The sequence below is a fragment of the Hydra vulgaris genome, chromosome 14 (genome assembly GCF_038396675.1).
Source record: "Hydra vulgaris chromosome 14, alternate assembly HydraT2T_AEP".
NCBI lineage: Eukaryota > Metazoa > Cnidaria > Hydrozoa > Anthoathecata > Hydridae > Hydra > Hydra vulgaris.
In genome coordinates this window covers 29,464,177-29,485,000 of record NC_088933.1, presented here as the reverse complement: position 1 = coordinate 29,485,000, position 20,824 = coordinate 29,464,177, and positions in this window count along the sequence as shown.

Sequence of the window (20,824 nt, the reverse complement as noted above, 5' to 3'; positions counted from 1 at the left end):
TATATATATGTATACATATATATATATATATATATATATATATATATATATATATATATATATATATATATACATATATTCAAAAATTGCTGAAAATACCGCAATCAACAGTGCGTGATATTATTCCTCAGTTTAAATGTACTGTTACAAATAAAGATAGGAAAAGAACTGGACATCCCTATAAAACATCAAAGGCTGAAGACAAGTCATTTATACTCTCTTTAAACGAAATAGACGATTAACAGCTCAAGGAATAACATCTAACTTCAATGCTGCTCATAATAAAACTGTTTCAGAAGGAACTGTAAGACGTCGCTTGAAAACTGTTGGCTTAAATGGTAGAGTAGCTGTTTGAAAACCTCATCTAAAACCAATAAATCAGAAAAAGAGGCTTCAATGGGCTTTACCACATTCAAATTATGAAGAACTCAAATTATGACATGGCCCCCGCAATCCCCTGATCCCAATAGAGTTACTATGGGAAACACTGGATCGTGAGGTAAGAAAAGAGTGTCCTACATCAACAACTCATTTGTGGTCAATTTTGCAACGAGTGTGGAAAAATATTTCTCCAATTTATTTGGAAAATTTAATTAAATATATGCAGTAAGGAAAGCAGAGTAGATTTTTTGATGAAAAAAATATATAAACTTTTGTTCGTGTTATATTGGAAAAACTTGTTTATTTTTATCATAGGTTTAAACACGTTGATTAGTTTATAATTATTAGTAATGATATTTAGCTAACTGTAACTAGTTAACTTGTTTTTTTTTATACATTTTTTTACAAAAAACAGAGTGACTGGAAACTTTTGCCGGGCAGTATATATATATATTGCGTTTAAAAAAGACAAAATTAAGCACACTTCAAGTAAAAACCATTAAATTTAGTTAAGGAAACTAAAGTAAACTTTTACGCCAACTGAGGGTTTTTGGTTAGGCAGGCAATCGATTAAAAAATATGCAATATAATAAGACTACAAAAGATTACAAAATATGCAATATAATAAGACTGAAATCAGGAAGAGTAAATGTATAGGGTGTGTTAGGAAAGTTTAAAATGGTTTAGAAATATAAACGTTTAGGAAATGTTATGGAAATGTTTCTGAAATACCTTAAAATAAAGATGATTAGGTATCAAGATGTAGAAAGCATTTTCAGGAGAAAAACCTATAAGAAAACTAAAAAGGAGAATGTGTAACAAATGACTTATCTTAACTATATGATTTAAATATTTCTCTGTTATAAAATATAAACAATTAAACTCCTTTGCATCCAACCTTAAAGTTTTTTTTACCTATGATCATCATACCCAACAATCTAATCACTGCCACCTTTACAACATGCCTAACCTTTATATGCCTGAAATTTAAGCAACATTTCTATATTTCCTTGCATAGGACTGACATGGATTAATCCAACCTTGAGTCTCACACCTTTCACCACATTAATATTATATATATATATATATATATATATATATATATATATATACATACATACACACATATATGAATATATAAATATATATATATATATATATATATAAAATTTTAGCAAAAATAGCTCCTTATATTAAGGAGCTATTTCTTATAAAAAGGGCTTGTAAAACCTTATTAAACAATAACAAAAATTAAAAAAAAAAACAAATATTAGATCGCACATAAATTAAATAATAATTATAAATGGTAATTATTATCAATTACTTTTAATTATAAGTAAGCTACTTATAACTTTATAATTATTCAATTATAGTTAAATTTAGCTAAAGTTATTTAATTATACTTCAAGTTATTTAACCAAATTAACACTAATTACTTACAACTGATAAAATTACTATGTTATTTGGGATAACTTTAAGATTAGTTAAGCTTTTGAATAATAGTTTAAAGCTGGGAGATTTTTCAAAAATAAAAATTTTCTTCTATCTGAAAACTTTATTTTAAACTTACTTCTGGATATATATATATATATATATATATATATATATATATATATATATATATATATATATATATATATATATATATATATATATATATATATATATATATATATATATGTAAATTATGTTAGTGTATTTTACAAATAGAGTGCTCAATGTTCTTAAAGAACAGAGCAATAATAAATTAGTAAAAAACACTTATCTAACTTTTATCTTCGACTTGAAGTTTCACCATTGCTGGATCAGAAATACCATTAAAGTAAGTTATAGCTGTACAAAAAATTTAGAAAGAATTATAAAAGGCCTCAACTACTCGTTAATTAATAAAAATGAACATATAAAAGAAAAAAACACTGATTATTGTAATTGTAAACAAAAAATAGATTGCCCTCTAAATGGAAAATGCCTTTCAAAAAATGTAATTTACAAGTGCATTGTTTCCTCGCAAAACAACCCTGATAAACAATATATTGGCTTAACCGAGGGGGAATGGAAAAAACGTTATGCCAACCACAAACAATCGTTTAAACACAAAAAATATTCAAAAAGAGACTATGCCGTCAAAATATATTTGGGGTTTAAAAGAAAAAAATAAAAATTTTAATTTACAATGGTCTATTCTAAAATCTGCCCCTGCCTATAATAACATTTCCAAAAAATGTATGCTATGTTTGCAAGAAAAATTTGAAATAATTACTCATTTAAATCAAGAAAATTTATTAAATAAAAAATCTGAATTAATTTCTAAATGTAGGCACGAAAATAAATACCTCTTAAAAAATTATAAAAACAAATGACCAAATTAAACTATCCCCATTCTAAAGAAAATTATTTCATAATTACTTTCTGTAACTTCCCGTTAACAAAAAAATATAGTAATTAAAAATATTTTATAATAATTTATAACTTCCTGTAAAATATTTTTTTCTATAAATTGAAATTTTTTTGAGATTTAGTAACTCTTCCTGATGATCCAGCAATGGTGAAACTTCAAATCGAAGATAAAAGTTAGATAAGTGTTTTTTACTAATTTATATATATATATATATATATATATATATATATATATATATATATATATATATATATATATATATATATATATATATATATATATGCATAGATTATATTATTACTTAAAAACAAGATTTTATTTGCAGTAGGTGATAATCTTATTTTACCATAGTAATTTAATTTTTAATTTGAAAAACAAAATCTTTAAAAATTTATTAAAAATCGTTTAAAAGTTAAAAATCTTCAAAAATTGTTCAATCTTTAAATTCTTGAACATATCACATTATTACAAATTTCTCACATAAAAGATATTTACAAATAAATTTTGAAAACATTTTTAAATGTACCTAATTTATTTTGTTGAAGTTGAAGAATGAGCCAACTTAGTTTTCAAAAAGGTCATTTTATTTACATTAGTAGCAACCTTGTAGATCTTTGTAAACAGATGTAGAAAAAGTCAAAAAATATTCAGTCATTGTATAATTGTTTACAATATCTGTAGGGAAAGATGTCCCAATTATGGATAACCACCCAAACATAGATTAGACATAAATTTAAACTTAATAAAAAGTTAACTGCCTAAAGCAACTAAAACAATGGATTTTTTCAAAACGATTGACAAAATGCACCAGATCTTATTAACAACGTCAATGAAAAAGGTATAAGTTTTTCTTAATTGTTAATAACATGTGGAAAAAATATTTACTCAACTCTGCAAGTAGTCATGATGACAAAAATTTTAATTTACTAATCAGTACATCTGTATCTATGTAGTAGTACCATCAGGTTGTAAACGTGCTTTATATTATGAAGTTGGATGAAAGACTTTAAGTATAAACAGTGCATAAAAAGTTTAGTTGCAGTAACTATGAATAAAAAAAAAATGAATTTCACTGATGGACATGTCTCAAAGGAAATGCAAATTTTGATATATTTAAGGAAATGTATGCTTTTGTCAAACAGGTGGAAAGACAATTGATATAAATTCTTCAGGAAACATTTTTTTAAACTTAATCTAATATAGTTATTCTATGAATAAAATAAATGTGCACAATATTATTTAACACCTTAGCTTTAAAAAAAAAATACTTGTGGTTTCTTCACTGAAATAAATTTAAACTTGTATAATATAACCAAACAATAAATAATAGAGTAAAATAACCAAAATGTTCAACTATTTTTTCAGAGATGTTGACTACTCATCTAATTTGGAGTTAAAATTTTCAGATTATAAAATATTGTTGTTCAATGCAATTTGTTAAATGATTATTAGATGTAGTTAAAAAAACAATAAAAATGCAAAACTTTTATTTGCTTAATGTATTGTTAAACCTGCTATTATATCGACAGCAGAAGCAATTTAAAATGGTATTTGTAGAAAATGATAAATTTCATAATATACAAGATAAAGTGAAGGGCTTAGTGTTAAAAGTACTTAAGTCACAAAATTAATGTTTTGAGAAAATTTAGTTTGATCAGAAATATAACACTTCAAAACAAGGATTTAAAATGGCTGATCAAAGTAGATTTTCTCAAAACATTTACTTTGTGACTTAAGTACTTTTAGCACTAAACCCTTCAAGTAGACTTTAGACAATAAAATAATAAGCAGTGAATTTTGATGAATATACAACTTTCTTTATTGTCACCTAAAAAAAAAATCCAACACTTCAAGATTATTCTCTTTACTAACACATATAGATCAAATACTTATAATGTATAAGCATTTGTAATGATATTTTAAAAATAAGAAAAAATTACTACTTGCAATTTTTAATTTTTTTAAATCTGAATCTTAGATATAAAACATTGTATTATTACAATTGTTATACCTTCCAAAAATACATTTTAGGATAATTTTTATGAGTGTTTTTAGTAATTTTAATTTTGTGTACAATATTAGCCTAAATGAGCATACTGGGTATGTAACTTATAACAGTCTTCCTAGTAGTGACTGTGCATTTTTTGAGAACATAAAACTTTACATGGTATCTAAAGTCTTTAAATTTTATACCCTGTATGTATACACACACACACACACACACACACACACACACACACACACACACACACACACACACACACACACACACACACACACAAACATATTTGTTATAACTTCTGTTTTTCATTGTGCTATTTCATTTTAAATTAATTACTATATACATAGTACCACAGATGCAACGATTTCTTGTATAATATAATGCTACGTTCAACAATTTAAAATAATGAGCGTTCTTCCATATTTCTATTGACAATTTCAGATGCAATATTTTAAAAGATCTTTTTTAAGTAGGCTTTGTTATACTTTTTGAAAGTACAGCGCGCTTTTTTGTTGATAAATAATATATTATTAAATATTTATTTATTTGGTTAAACTAACTCGGCAAATCGAATCCGAGTCTCCGGATCGGAAAGAAATTCTGAAGTATTTCTAAATTTTGGTAAAGTATGAGATTATACTCAAGTACTCTGTTAATATTCTAAATCTTTTCAAGATTAATTGAGAGCAATAAAGTTTTTATTAAGAAATCGTAATATGTAATTGAGAAACAAAACATATAACTTAGAAATTGCAATATGTAATTTAGAAATCTGTTTTATACCAAAATATTGATTAAAGATCAAATCAAAAAAACTTTATCGCAGATTGAAGATGACTGTCGATTAAAACTGATTGTTAATTTAATATTAGCGTCAACACAACAACAATCACCTCGATTACCCCAAAGATTAATTTCATTGAAAAAATGTGCACAAAGAGCCATCTGCAACAAACAGTAGTAAAAACAAATAAAAAAGAGCAAAATATATTTGTATTATGATGAACCATATCACAAATGGTTTTGAAAATCCTTTTTTTTATCCAACCGCGTTGTCTGATTGAATTTTAAAAAATTTAACTATTTTTTGTAAAAAATAAATGTCGTCATCATAGAAACTTGCAGAGGATCATTTAATAACTGGTTGTAGTCGCTGACAATGCTCCTAGTCACGGTCGTTTGGAAAGGGTAATAAAAATTTACCAGCTCAATTGTTACGTTTAGGACTACAGTTCTAAAAGTAAAACCTTGCAGCCCAATGTTAAACCCGGAGGAAACAATATGGTCCAAAAGTAAAAATAACGTTAAAAAAAAATCTTGCTCTAAATTGCATAGAAAATTTATTCTATAAAATTAAAAATGCAAAGAACTTTGTTCTGAGTATCTATATTGGTACTCAGTATATAGTAGTATATAGATACTCAGTATATAGTATCTATATAGATGCTCAGGACAAAGTTCTTTGTTCTGAGTATATATACTATATTTTCTCTTTACCACCCAGTAAATGAAATTACAGGTAAAATACACTATATTAAAGATACTTTATAAAATTACGACTAGTAAAATTTTCAAAGTTTTTAGCCTTAAGTATTAGCTACTAGATAGTGTGTTTTCCGCTTTAAGAAAGTTTTTACGTACTATCGAGCAGACATTTGATGCCCAAAAAACGTCTTTTGAACGTTCAAAAGACGTCTTTTAAGACCAAATGCCGGTTGGGTAGGATGTATCTTTTGTACTCCATACATTCTTGCTTTTTATTATATTTTGATTTTTGCCATTGTTTATAGTTAAGTAAATATTTTTTTTTGCATATTTGAAGTTCCGTTGTCCACCACGATTTGGAATACTTACAGGGTACGTATTGTTCAAAGCACTTTTAAAAGCTGTTTGAGTAGCATTTTTAATTTGTTCGCGTGTTTGCATTAACTCTTGTTCGATTTTTTATTAATTGAAGGTGTACAGTGCTGGCCAATGAGTTAGGAATTTGTAAGGATTTGATCAGATCTAGCGTATTCAGTTTTACTTTGGCTATATAATTACATTCAAATTTTTGTTTATTACATAAGTTGCTGTCATAATACTTATTTTATTGTTTGTTGTCATGGACTTTTCAAATTTGTTGCTAAAATATGATTTTTTTTGTATTTTGTATAAAATTTGCTTTAGGTTCTTAAGGCACTTGATTGCGGTATTTGGCGATATCTGGTCATTAATTTTGGCGTCTTTTGAAGCTTAATTGTAATTTTACCTACATAATCGCTCATAATTTATTACTTTGTTGTTATTAAAACAAGCTTCAAGTGGTAAGAGAGACACTATTTGACAGAAATGGTGTTAGAAACAGGACATCAGCGTAGCAAAAAAAAGTGAAATAATACTGTTATTAGAAATACTGCTCTTCTGAATTCCGAAATAGCTTGCAAGTTAGAAGTCTCGCGTCAAACTGTTGGAAGAATCAGAAATAAACTGTCCAAAGGCCAAGATGTCAAAGCTACTATGAGAGAAAATTGTAAAAGGGCTTCCAAGACTACCCCAAGACTACCCTTCTGAACTTGTGCCAAAAAGGACGTAAGAAATCTTCCGTGGAGTTAGCACAGGAATGGAATGGCATAATAGGACTTACAGTGAGCTCAAGAACTGCTAGAAGACGTGTGTTGAATTTCGGCTACAAGGCATACAAACCCACGAAGAAACCCAAGCTGACGGTTGCAATGAAGGAGAAGAGGCTGACGTGGACACGTCGACACGCCGATTGGACCGAAGACGATTGGTTCGACCAATCGTCTTCGAAGTAGTTTACATACTCTTATGAAATTATTTAAAATAGGAAACATATTGCCCACTTTATGGTGATAATAATATTTATTTTTTCATTAATTTTTTAGTTTTGTTATGTTATTATGTGTATTTTCCATATCATAAAATACGGTATGTAATACCGTACTGAGTACCGTTTTTTTACAGGTTAATATTTGTTATTCAGGTGTGCTTCTCTGATGAGTCTACTCTGGAAGTCATGACTGAGAGGGCACGATTGGTTCGAAGGAAGAAGGAAGAGGCAAACCTCCCCGACTGTATCCAGGAAACTGTAAAACACCCACAAAAGATCATGTTTTGGAGTGTTATTTCTGTCAACGGACCGGGGTGTCTGTATTTTGTGGAAGGGATCATGCAACAGGACCAATACAAGTGAGTACTGGAAATACGTCTCATACCACAGGTAAAAAATGGTATCCACGTGGAGAATATTCATGCAGGGTGGAGCTCCATGCCACACAGCCAAATCCGTGATGAAATTCCTGAAGGACCAGAAGATTCCTGTTCCGTAATGGCCGGGCAATAGTTCCGACCTCAACCTGATCGAGGGGTTGTGGAACGAGCTGAAGAGGGAAGTTCTAAAAACTGCATCTACTAACAAAGGAGAATTAACTGAAAAACTAATTAATACATGGCACCACAGTGATTGAATCCGTCGTCTCTGTGTGGAATTTATCCAGACGATGTCTCGTCAGGTTTCAGCCATTCTAAGAAATAAGGGTAGACACACCAAATATTAGGCAGCAAATTTAATGATCTTTCAGAATTTTGCATATATGACATTTTTTACATGGTGCTTCTATATTTAAGTCTTATCTAAGTCATTTTTAATGTTTTTTTTGGGTTGTTAAGTTATTCTTGTTGTTCTATTTTAATTTTTTCCAATAAATGTGGTAATTCCTAATTTATTGGCCAGCACTGTAGTAATTAAAACCTAAAGATTGGTTTTGATTATAGATTTAAATGAAATTTTTGTTATTCCATGCATATTTTGGAATATAACTATACTTTTGTGTTATGCTATTTAATACGGTTGGTAGTTTAGTACGTGTGATAGTGATACTCGTAGCTATCGGCAAGTGATTGCTTAAGTTAAATGGCGAAGGAGAAATAACTTTGGTATTTATAAAGAATAGCGATGACTCTTTTAATGCTGCCATGTGATCAATATAAGATGAGTTAGAGGGAATTATATGCTGATAAGTGTATGTTAAACCAGTACCAATTATATTGATAAGCGCGAGTTTATTGAGTGGCTTAGAGAATTTATTGCGTGATTTTTTATTAAGATACTCAGAGTCAAAGATCTTATCGGGAAATGACTGAAAGTCACCAGCAACTAATACATTCACTTAAATCTTCATGGTTTCTTATAATTGACGTAATAAGGTTTAATTGTTGCGCATACTTTGTATGGGATTCCTCGTTGTTTTAACATGACGTATGGTAAATACCAACAAAGCTTAGATTTAGACATTTTTGTTTACCTTTAATAGCAAAGATATTTTCATAAATTATGCAAGGAGACGAGAGAAAATCTTTTTTAACAAGAATGCGTTTCCTCAAAATGGTCTTCCGTATGCTTTTTTTTCTTCAAAGGTAGGGTGACCTGACATTTTTTTGGAGTATTATATTCTTTTTGAAGTAAAATCTTTTATTCTCTCTCTCTCTTTCTAAAAATCATCTAATACACTCTTTTTTATATAATAATAATAAATTAAAAAATTTTAATTTTTGAAATAAATAATTTAAAAATTTGGCATCAGTAAAAATTGTGTTAACACGAGTTAAAATTGTTATTCTTGAAAATAGACTATGAAAAGTATTTGAAAACTTGTAGAAGTCTGAAATTCTTTACTAAATCTTAGTCTGTCAATATTAAGCTGTTCAGCTTAGTATTGACAGACTAAGATAAACAATTATGTCGAATGGCATTTGTCTGCAAAGACAAATGCCATTCGGAAATTAGTACAGATAAGAATGTAATTAATTAATAATAATGTAATAATAAGAGTGGTCAACCATCTGCTGTGATTAAAAGGACCGCACTCCATCTTTATAAAATCTATAGGTATGTTACCTGAACGTATAGCCAAAATCATTTTATACCCATAGAGCTGATCAGTTGAAAGATCATTGATCACATCTTGATTTAATTCAAGTGGTCTTTTACCAACAGTTATTGTTGGAAATGCCTGAGCTACTGGAAGTAATGTAGCACAATTTAATAGTTTAGCCACAACTCCACTGAACCTATTACTAGAAGTTGTTTTACCATCTAGTTCCTTAATAAGATACCTAAGCCGAAGCTCATTAGTATGCAGCATACATATAATATAAGATCCTCTATTCTTTTTATAGCCCCACCTAATCTTTTAGTGTTAGTTGCTGTAGAGTCTGCTCCAATATACTGTAAGTTTATATCAAATTTTCTACACCAATCTGCTATAGGTTTGGGTATCATTAACGCAGATTTTTTGCCTACTCCAGGCTTAAGAGGGGAGAAATGGAATACACTTTTTTCCATAGGCGCTGGAAATGTTTAAAGACTGGGGAGGCAGAAATTGGTGGGGCTTGGGGAGGGGTACCCCTCCTTGAATGGGATGTTTGGGGGAGGGGGTTATCCCACTGAAATTTTTTTAGGCATAATTAACCCTGCTAAATGCAGATTTGCAATCCTTTTTAAATGATTATATTTAAATATTTGGTACAAAACAAAATCTATCAAAAACAATTACATTTATTGTAAAAAATGCCCAAATACGGATGAACGTTCACGGGTTTTAGCCACAACTCCTCCATGAGTGCTGTAATGTCAACCTTGTCTACGTAATCTTTGTTAATGTGCGTTAAAGCGAGGTGAGTGAGGCGACTCTGTGACATTGTTGACGGAAAAAATATTTTCAGTAGTCTTGCTATTATGGAATGCTGTCGTAAAATGATCACACTGCGTATACTAGCTAACCTAAGCAACTATTTAGTGCAATCGTCTGTTCCATGATTTAAATTTATTAAATGCTTACTAATCTCGTTCTAGAAAAGAAGACGTCTATAGCCTTTAAACGGGGCTTTTTTGCTTCTGACATTGATTGATTTGTTAAAGAATTGTGCGATTAAGGTGGTTTCTACGTAATCAAAAAAAGTTTCTTTTTATTCATGAACCATTAATTTTTTCAAAAGTAGGTACAGAATGTGTAAAAAAAAATATTTTTTCGAACTCCTAAAATATATTGATGATCACATACAGGCCTATAAGAGTCAAAATAACCCCCAAAAATAGAGTTTACTAGAAACACAATTACTCATGAGTAAAAGCTTATTTTACTTTCAAACTTGGTATACTTGTGCTTACTACCTGTATCTAGTGCGTGAGTTTTTTTAATTAAAAGATCTTGTTTCTACTAAAAGTTATGCTTCAAAACAATGGTATTTTTGAAAAATCTGCTACTTGGCCTCCAATCTTAGTTCCCTAACCACAACTTACAAAAAATAAATTTATTTGAAAAAAACTCAGGCACTAGCAGTACACTGGATGAATAAGCCCTGAAAATTTCAAGTAGTTATCATTATTAATCTAAAAGTTATGATGTTTTTCGTGAGACAATTTTCTTGAAAAACGATATGGTAGAAAATAAAAAAACAAGAAAAAAAAATTGTTTTTAAAACTAAAATCCTCCTTTTAAATAAGTTTCTCCTCCCTCTTTATATAAGTTTTTATCCAATAAACCCTTCTTGATGGCTTTTAGTTTTTTTTTTTTTGCTTTAGTCTTATCTGATGTTTTAATAAGTAAATTTTGGATGCTGCGTCGGTTCATTTTTTCAGATATATTATTAAAACAGACACCGGTCTGTATTCCAAGTTTTTCATACACTTTAACAAGTCCAAATTGACCTTCGTTAAATTGAAGAATAGCACTGTATACACCTAACTGTAGAATTGATCTTTCTACAAAGACTTGCTTGGGACATTTCATTCAGATAATATTATTCAGGGACTCGTTAGCATTTTGAGTTTCCTCGTGGATGCACTTGCGAAGAAGGTCATCATTTGAAAGGTCTTGGAAAATTTTTGACAAGATAGGAAACATCCACTCTAGTAAATTAATCCTCTCTTTGTGTTTTTTTAGTTTTTTATTCTTGTAACTACACCACGATTCTTCTCCTGGTGGACAAAACATGTGGCGCTTATCTAAGTTAGAAAAGTTGGTACAATGATGAAGGATAGCACCTATCCACTTTTTCATTGTGTAAATTTTTTCATCGTCAGTGCAATTTAAATTTAGGCTTCTTCGAATGGCAATACCATAATAATTTGTTATTGAATTGATGGAATTGTTTGCTAATTTTCCTTTTCCACCAAATGGTGTAGAGGTATTTTTGTATTCTTGTACTAGTATCCTAAGTCGAGAACCTATTCGTTTGTTTACATGTCCAATACATTCAAGTTTAACAGGTGTAATACCAAACTGTGCTTCGTAGGGTTTGGAGTTAACAACTTCTTTGTAAGAAGCTGTGTCTCCATCTCCAAGATACTTATTATAAACTAGTTTATTTCGACTTACAGATTGCTGAAATATATCAATAGCACCTGAGGATTCCATTGCTCCTAATGACTTTCGATGGTTAATTTTACAATTATGTGCAACTTTCCAATTTGTGTATTCTGTTGTCCCTTTTTTTCCACCCCATATTATACACTGTCTACAATGTTTTGATAAAACAATAACATCCAAACACTTTCCTTTGCTTACTGCTGTCACTACACTGTTCAACGAGGAGTGTCCTTTTTTTTTGCCAAGTTCCATCAATCGATACACAACAAGTATGTATACCTGGCACAATTTCTTCCATTTTTGCTTCATTTGCAGCATTTTGCATACTTTCTAGTGCAGAATTTTCGTATGCAGAAAATAACTTATTATTAATATTTCTAAAGGCAGTATTAGATATTGAGTGCATATTCATACATCGTGCAAATGTTTTAATCGATTCGTGCCCTTTACCAATTTCTCGAAAAGCCATAACCAATCGAACATTAATTTCACTTGGCTTACAACCATACATTTTTTCAGAAGCACTAAAAGGTGAAGTGTGCTTGTGACTTTTATTTTTACATTTTCCACAAAAGTAAACAATTTTATGAAAAAATCCCCGTCTATCATCCAAACTATTAGATATTGTGACATTAGCTTCCCCACATTCTTGACACTTGTTTCCTACTGCTATCATTTCCATAAGTATTTTAAAATTTATAAATAAAAAATAATCATCACTACTTCCAGAATGCTCAGCTGATTTAACGGTAAAAAAATTTTTAGTGATATTTTCAATATTTACATTTTTTTTATTTCCATTGATACCACATTTATTATTTACAATATTTACAGGTTTTTTACAACCACGACCACCAACACCCTTTCTTGATGACTTTCTTTTGTTATTTCGAAGGTTTCCCATATTATATCTTTATTATTTTACTACAATCTAAGTAAAATGATAAATAATTTCAACAAGCACATTAGAAAACAGTAAAAAGTAAAAAAATTATTATAAAAAAGCTTGCTTGCTGTTTGCACTTTGCAACAGTATAACTTTTAATCATTAAACATTTAACAACTTGGACGTACAAGGCAACATCAGAATGGCAAAAGAGATGTACTTGTTTGAGTTTTAAGGTACATTTAAGATAATAACTGAAAAAATAAAACGGTTGCTATGGCCGTTGCTAGGCACTAAAATTATACCTACCTGTATAAAATAGTAAATATTGTAAAAAGCATAAACAAACTTAAAAAAAAAATATACCACGAGAAATAACGTTAAATTTTACATTTGAATATCTAATTTGCCAAAAAATCAATTTTTGAAAAAATTTTGACTTTTGATTATGTAGGAACCACCTTAAACATTAAAACAAATTTTGCTTTTTTAAATTTTGTTTCATTTTCATGGAGTCTGTACTCTATACTCTGTACAATAAAATTTTTTTACTAATCGAATTCTATTGAAAAGTTCTTAATTTAGTTCTCTTTTTTGTCATGGATAATGACTTAGAAACAATAGACTTTCAAAAGTCGCGTTTTGACATTTTCAAAAGTGAAAATATTTTTTTTGCAACTGATTTATATGTGGGCGATATTTTCTTTTATAACAGAAAAGTATTTGACTCTACATATTTTGTTATTAAAACTTTTAAAGCTGAACTCCAAACTAACATAGGAAAGTTCACGGTAATACACATCAACATCAGGAACTTAAATACAAATATCGCTAAGCCAAAATACTTTCTTATCGAATGTTCTTTCAAAAAAAAGAACTTTTGCATTCTTTTGAATGCAAAAGTTTTTTTTCTTCAGAGTGCATAAAATTATCGCTGTTTTGAATCGCGGATAGTGACATTTTGGATGAGGGGGGGGGGGGGGGCAGAAGATATCCTCTACCTCCGTTGTAGAAATGTTGGGTGGGCAGTTGCCCATCCTGCACCCTATGTTTCAGCGCCTATGTATTTTTCCACCTGGTTCACTGGTGACAGTGTAGAAGTCCATTTTTATTGTTTTAGAATAAAATTTTAATGTTGTTTAATCTTGATTATTAAAAAGAGTTAAATTGTTTCTATCGTCAAAAAAAAATGTTTTAATTTCTTCTGACTGATACAACTGTAAATCCTCTATCTCGAGCTTTTCCATTACTTTTTTCTTTTCCCTATGAATTTTGTGATGGTCAATAATCAGTTTATTATCTTTTTCATTAACGATCTCAAGATCTATAAGAACTGCAGAAGAAATAGCAGCAGCTTCTCTACTTGTTCTGTATCTTAAACTGTTTGAGCAAGAAGAGGAAAGTGATTTGTATTGATGACAGATTGCTTTATTCCGTCATCAATTTTGGTATCCATAAACTGGTTAGAAGATTCATTTGCTTTCTCAATCTACCTCTATTTCTTCATTAAAAAACTCGTTTTTACTTAACTCTACTTTCTTCTCTAATTTTTTAAACATTAAAGTTTTTTATTTTTTTTTTTGCATTGCTTAGCTAGCCGAGTAAGTTCTTTTTTATCTCTACAATGTATTTGGTACACACTTTTCATTCCAACTTTCAATCTGATAAACTCTGAGCTCTGATAAACTTCAGCTCAATTTCAGGAATTTTTAAACTTAGTGGACAATTACAGATTGGAAGAATAGCAGAATGAGAACATTTTGGGTCAGAACAAATTGGATCTTCCTTGCATTTAATACTATATTTGCAACAAAGAATATCAAATAACGCGTCAATTTCTTTGTATAACTTATCCTTTTGAGTATTTGTCGCTCTTCCCCAAACAGTTTGAGTAACTCTTTCCCACTCTTTTTTAATGCTCTGATCTATATAGTGATTAGGTTGAATTTGAATATTGATATTCACTTTTTTATACTGTGCAACAACCTAAATAAAAAATATATATATTTAAAATAGCTATAGTAATGAAAGCAAATATATTACATAATAATTTTCTTAAAATATTAGACTTAACTAACTTTACAAATGATTTCTTGGCAGCTTTGTGAATAAGTTCTTTCGACACATACTGAAGATTGGTGTCTAAGGACTCCATTTCTAACAATAGTAGTTGTAAAACATTTCTGAGGGTTGGTAATTCAGAGGGTAACAAATCAGCACATATGTGTTATAGGGATGGTTATTGGAAAAAAGTGGACTGATGCCACAGCTACCCAATGATACTCGCTGGAACTCCCGACTAGATTGTTTACAGACATACATTTCTAATCATTCTCTGTGCATTGACATTAGAGGTGAGCATATGGAATCCATTGATCCTTTGATAGGAAGCCTAATTGACAATCTGTCAATACAGAGAGAAGCAATAAATTTATATGCACAACTGAAAATTGTTGGTGTTGCATTAGATAAGGTTAATAAAATTAGTTAGTAACTGGATCTATTAAATTTAATTATAATAAGTAAATTAAAACTACTTATATTAGGCACCATGATATCATTAACTTTATTTACATAATTATTAACAAAATTATTGTGTTTACTGTAGTTACAGGCAGACGATACAACTTTGTCTGAGACAGTTGAAATTTGGCAAAGCCTCATACATAATGAAAAGTTGGCTTTGTACAAAGACGATATTTTGAAGAGGTTTAAGAAAGCAATTGTTCCATGTCATTTTCTGGCCAATTTAACAGATCCAAAATATGAAGGTAACTAAACAATTGTAAAAAAATTAAAATATTGCATCTGATCAATTTTAAATAAAAACAGGTGTAAAGTTTTTATATCTTTACTTATTTACATAGGAAGAACATTGGATTGAAGTCAAGATGAAGAAGCCGAGGAATGGTTAAATGAAGTCTATCCTGAATTTATGCCAGGCTACTATGCATTTAAACTAAAAGATGCTAATTGTTTCCCAACGTATTTATTCAACGTAAAAAGCACAACATCAGCAACAAATTGGTGGAGAATTATAGAAACGAAGGAATCTAAGTCTTCCAGATTGCCTGCAAATTTTGCAAAATTTTTACGGCAGTATGCACACATGTCCAGCTAGTTCTGGATCCATTGAAAATTTTTTCTCATCTTTTAGGATTATTTGGAGCAAAATTAGAAATCGTTTGGGAAGAGAAAAAGTTGAAATGCTTGTACGAAAACTACAGACATTTAAGATCAAGATGCACAATTGCTGATGACTAAGTTGTTAGATAACTTTGTTTTAAATGTTTAAGTTTGAATGTTATTGCTCCAAGTAAAATAAAATTTTCAATTATGATTTAATAAACTTCATATTTTGTTTTTGTTAGAACAATTGTTGACCAGCATCAATTCTTGTGTGTTTGTTTATGATTTATGAATAAAAAACAATAAATAATAAAAAATTTAAGACCAAAAACCCATTAAGTTGGGTTTTTAGTCTTGGGTTTTTGGGTGGGTTTTTGGGTTTGGGTTTTTCGGTACAAACCCTGATTTAAAGTGAGTTAGTTGTAATCAATATAAAATCAAGCTATTAGACCAAAGCTTACAAGTTGATGCAAGTAAAATAGTTAGTTACAACTACCCGTTTTCCACTTGAACAATAAAAAGATCTGAAAGACGTTCCCGATCTAATAAATAATGAATGAATAGAAGATTACGTCGGGTTGCTGGCAGAAGTTGGTAACTAACATTTTGGTGTTTCTGAGATATTTGAATTTTAATATTTGAAGAACTCTATAAATCAGGAATCATAAGAAAAACACATGTTGTATACTTCAAAATGTTTATTATTTTACAAAGATACAGATGCAAAATAATTTTTTTCACAAAATAAGGAGGTTTTTATAAATTTTGAGAAAAATCAAAAATTGGTTGCACTTACTGACTACTGCTTGTCAAGAGTTGAGGCATTTAAGAAACTTAAGTGAATGATTTCTTATTATATAGTGATTAAAATAAAGGCAAACCTATAATTTTGTGGCAGACAAAACTACTTTTAATCAATTGTTGATAAACATACTAATAATAAGAATTTTTAATATTTAAGACATTTTTTCAATCGTAAACTAAAAAATTAATGCTACATAGTAGGTGACATTCATTCGTTGTCTTCAGAGTCATCTTCAACAGACTCTGGTGCCACGTCTCTTGCAGTCTGACTGACGGGCAGATTATGGTACCATTCTTGTACTTCAATAGGAATTATTCCCAAAGTACACAATCTTTCCAAGTCATTCTTTTTTGCCTGTGATATGGGCAGTAGAGTTGAGTATGCCTCACTTATTTCTGTAAACATGCTGAATTGCCGACCTCTGCCCTTTGTAAATACATTTATATACGGCGTGGTAAAGTCATAACGATACTGAAAACAATTTGGCCTAGATTTCTCATACTTTAGACATTTTAATTTTAGCCATTTAACGGTAGCACCATTCTCATCTTTGTTACGGTTTTTTAATTTTTTTTTTTGATAAATCAGACAAATCTAACATATCAGAAAATGTCAGTTGATGTACATTGAATGGTTTAGCATTCTTTTGTTTCCTTGAAGACCGTGCCAATCTGAAAACTGTCATCCAATCAATTATTGAAAAAATTGGTACATTTTTCTTTTGAGCTTTGATTGCACTGTGCATGGAGCCAACTTCCATGTGAGTATGTCCAGTTTCTAAGAATTTGTGTTTAATGCAATCGAAATGGAGTATTTGCACCACATAAATAAAAAATGCAGCTATGCGTTGATTTCGATTCTGACCTCCACAGCAATCTGAAAATAAAGACAATTCTTTAACAGTTTTGGGAATTTGTTTCAGCCAGAACCACAAGACACTTTCTATTTCCGAACTACCTCTTTTCCCATTCATTTCTGTCCAAACATTGCAATATCCGTTTATTAGGCAAGCGTGATTCGTATATCGTCAAATTGTAGACACAGATCTTGCGAGAGTAGTACAATTGAGAAGTGTCACTAGACGGTATTTGTAGCACACTTTAGAGATCGAAGGTTGCAGATAAAAAAGACGTATCAATGTTTGATCGCTCTTTGTCCGTAGCTTTGGCTAACCGAGCATCTTCTATCCTTTTTCGGTGAAGCTGGTATTCTGTTGACAATGTTAGTTTAGCTTCATTAGAGGCACTGTCGTGATTGTTACATGTCACACATTGATCCTTCTTGAGTTTAAAAAACGAATAATTGTAGTTCGATGAAAATATTTGTCTGTACGATATTGCTGATACTAGAGATTAATTCTGGCTTGCACACTTTGTCAAGTAAAGCTCGTACATCTTTGAAATTGAAAGCTTGGAATCAAGGTACAGCCTTTTGCTTGATCGACGACAATATTGTGATTCCATTACAGGAAACTTTTCTATGTGTTGTTTAACAAAATTTAGAGAATCTGCTGAGGTTTTATTTGACGGAGAGTGTTTCCCTCGTTTATCTGGTCATTCAAATACTCCCATATTGCTCCGTGTTTTAAAAGCGTGGATGATAGGTCCATCAGAAATACTTAGTGTATTTTTAAAGAAAGTTTGACAAATTTGCACCTTTGTGTCACCTTTCTTGAAGAAATAAGACCTGGACAATTGTTGATTTCCTTTTGTTGTTTGCAACTTCTTTCTTATAGGTAAATTTAGCTCTATATTACCAATGTAAAAATCCTATTGCCTATCATAATCCAATGACCAGAAAGTTCTACATATTTCAATTCTTTCTTTCTTCAGTAAATACTTGTGAACATTTAAAGTGACATGAATTATTACATGCCACTTTTGGTTGCTTTGCTGGTCTTTCAATTCCTTTCCTTGATTTATAAGGTAAACTTTTTTTGCGTTTACTTTTTTCTATATTGACCAACCAACTTTCTGGACAAGATATTGTCCAGCGAGTACGTTTACAAGTACGTTTGTGAGTACGAGTAATTTGAATTTCATCATTATCAAGTGTATTTTCAACTGTAACTGTCTCACTGTTGCCATTAACATTGGAAGTTTGGTCGCTGTGTACGATAACATTATTGTTTATTATAATTTCGCTTGATTCATTGTCCTCATTAACCACAGAAATCTGAATATTATTTGGCACAAGATCCGCACCATTTTCGCTCTCATGTAGTGTGCCTTCACTAAGCAGTGCTTCATTACCCTGAAATTGAATAATATAATTATGAATTCATAATATTTCAACAAAATGTACCAATTACCATAGTGTAAAAACGATTATGGAAGATGTGAAAAAATAATAATAGATAAATACTTATAACGAATCTCCTTCCTTTAATTTGATTTGTAATTGTTAAGTTATGATTTTTACCTGATCGGAATTTGAGTATTGATTTGGTACAAAATATACCACAAATACGTCATTATTACTGCAATAATAGTAGTCCACAATAATAGTATTACAATCCTCGAATAATGTAATTTCACTAGTATCCATTTCCAGCGTTAGCATTTTTTCTTTAACCTGTAAACAAAATTGTTATTACAAAAATTATAAAAAATTGTGCTCCAATGATTAAATAAGCTTATAGTAATACTGGGGCAAAAGGATTGAATCATTTTCTTCATTATAAAACAATGTTACTCACATGAGATGTTGTGGATTGGTAGCAAGAATCATCATTTTCGGAACACGTTTTTTTCACAAGATTCACCATTTTTAGTGTCCGTTTACTAACTTTTTCAGTAATTGACATGTTCTTTAATGTCACAAAAAAAATTAAAATGAATAAATTACGTTTTACACTGTTTAAAATACTCCAAATAATATGAATCTTCAATCAAAGCAAAAAGCACACACACCAATTTGACCACCATACGAGAATATTTTCAAAATATGTCAGGCAAAAATAAGTAAGTGACTTTACCAAGCCGTGTTGCCCATAGTGTGAGCAAAACCTAATCCCAGAAGTCAGTAAGTGATGTTACAAATCTTAGCCTGTTCTATTTTTATCTAAGGAGCACTTACATTTATTTTGACTATGAAAAAGAGTAATTTATCCTTATAATACCACTTACAAGTTTTTACCAGACGAAAATATTGACCAAATGATGACAAATATCAAAAAATATCATTTTACGAAAAAATGTAGTTACCAACTTCTGCCACCAACCAGACGATTACATGTAACTTTAAAAATTGGAAAATATACGAGTCTGTTATTAATTAAGATTGTTATTGTTCGAGAGATATTTAAAAAAGAGTTCTTTATATAGTAAGTATTTTTTATGTTCTATATATACCTGTTGTTGAGCAATGAACACTTTCGATCCTTTTCGATGTTGAAAATGAATGTTCTTTAGGACAATTTGTTGCGGTGGTCAAGAAAATATGAAGGGCTGCGTCAATGTTAAAGAAGATTGATTTGAAATTCTTATATCTAATTATTTTTAAAAGATTCAGAGCGGATGGTTTTCGTTTGCCATTTTCATCATTTATCTCAGTCAAAATAAAAGCTCTAGAATGAAGACATTCGTTCAATACGTGAGATCAATAGGATATCGGTCAACAAGTTTTTGGGCACTGCAAGTGATCTTCGAGATATCCATGCTGCGGAGATTCACAAGAAAAGCAAACAGAGAATTCAATCCAGATAGACTTTCATTCTTTAATTTAGATCACTCATTGCTTTGTCCGTGAACTCATTAACGTTGGCAATTATTTTGGATTGCCCAAAAAACACTGTAGCTTTCACACTGTTAACTTAATCGTAATGCCTCTTGCGTGCTCTTGGGCGACT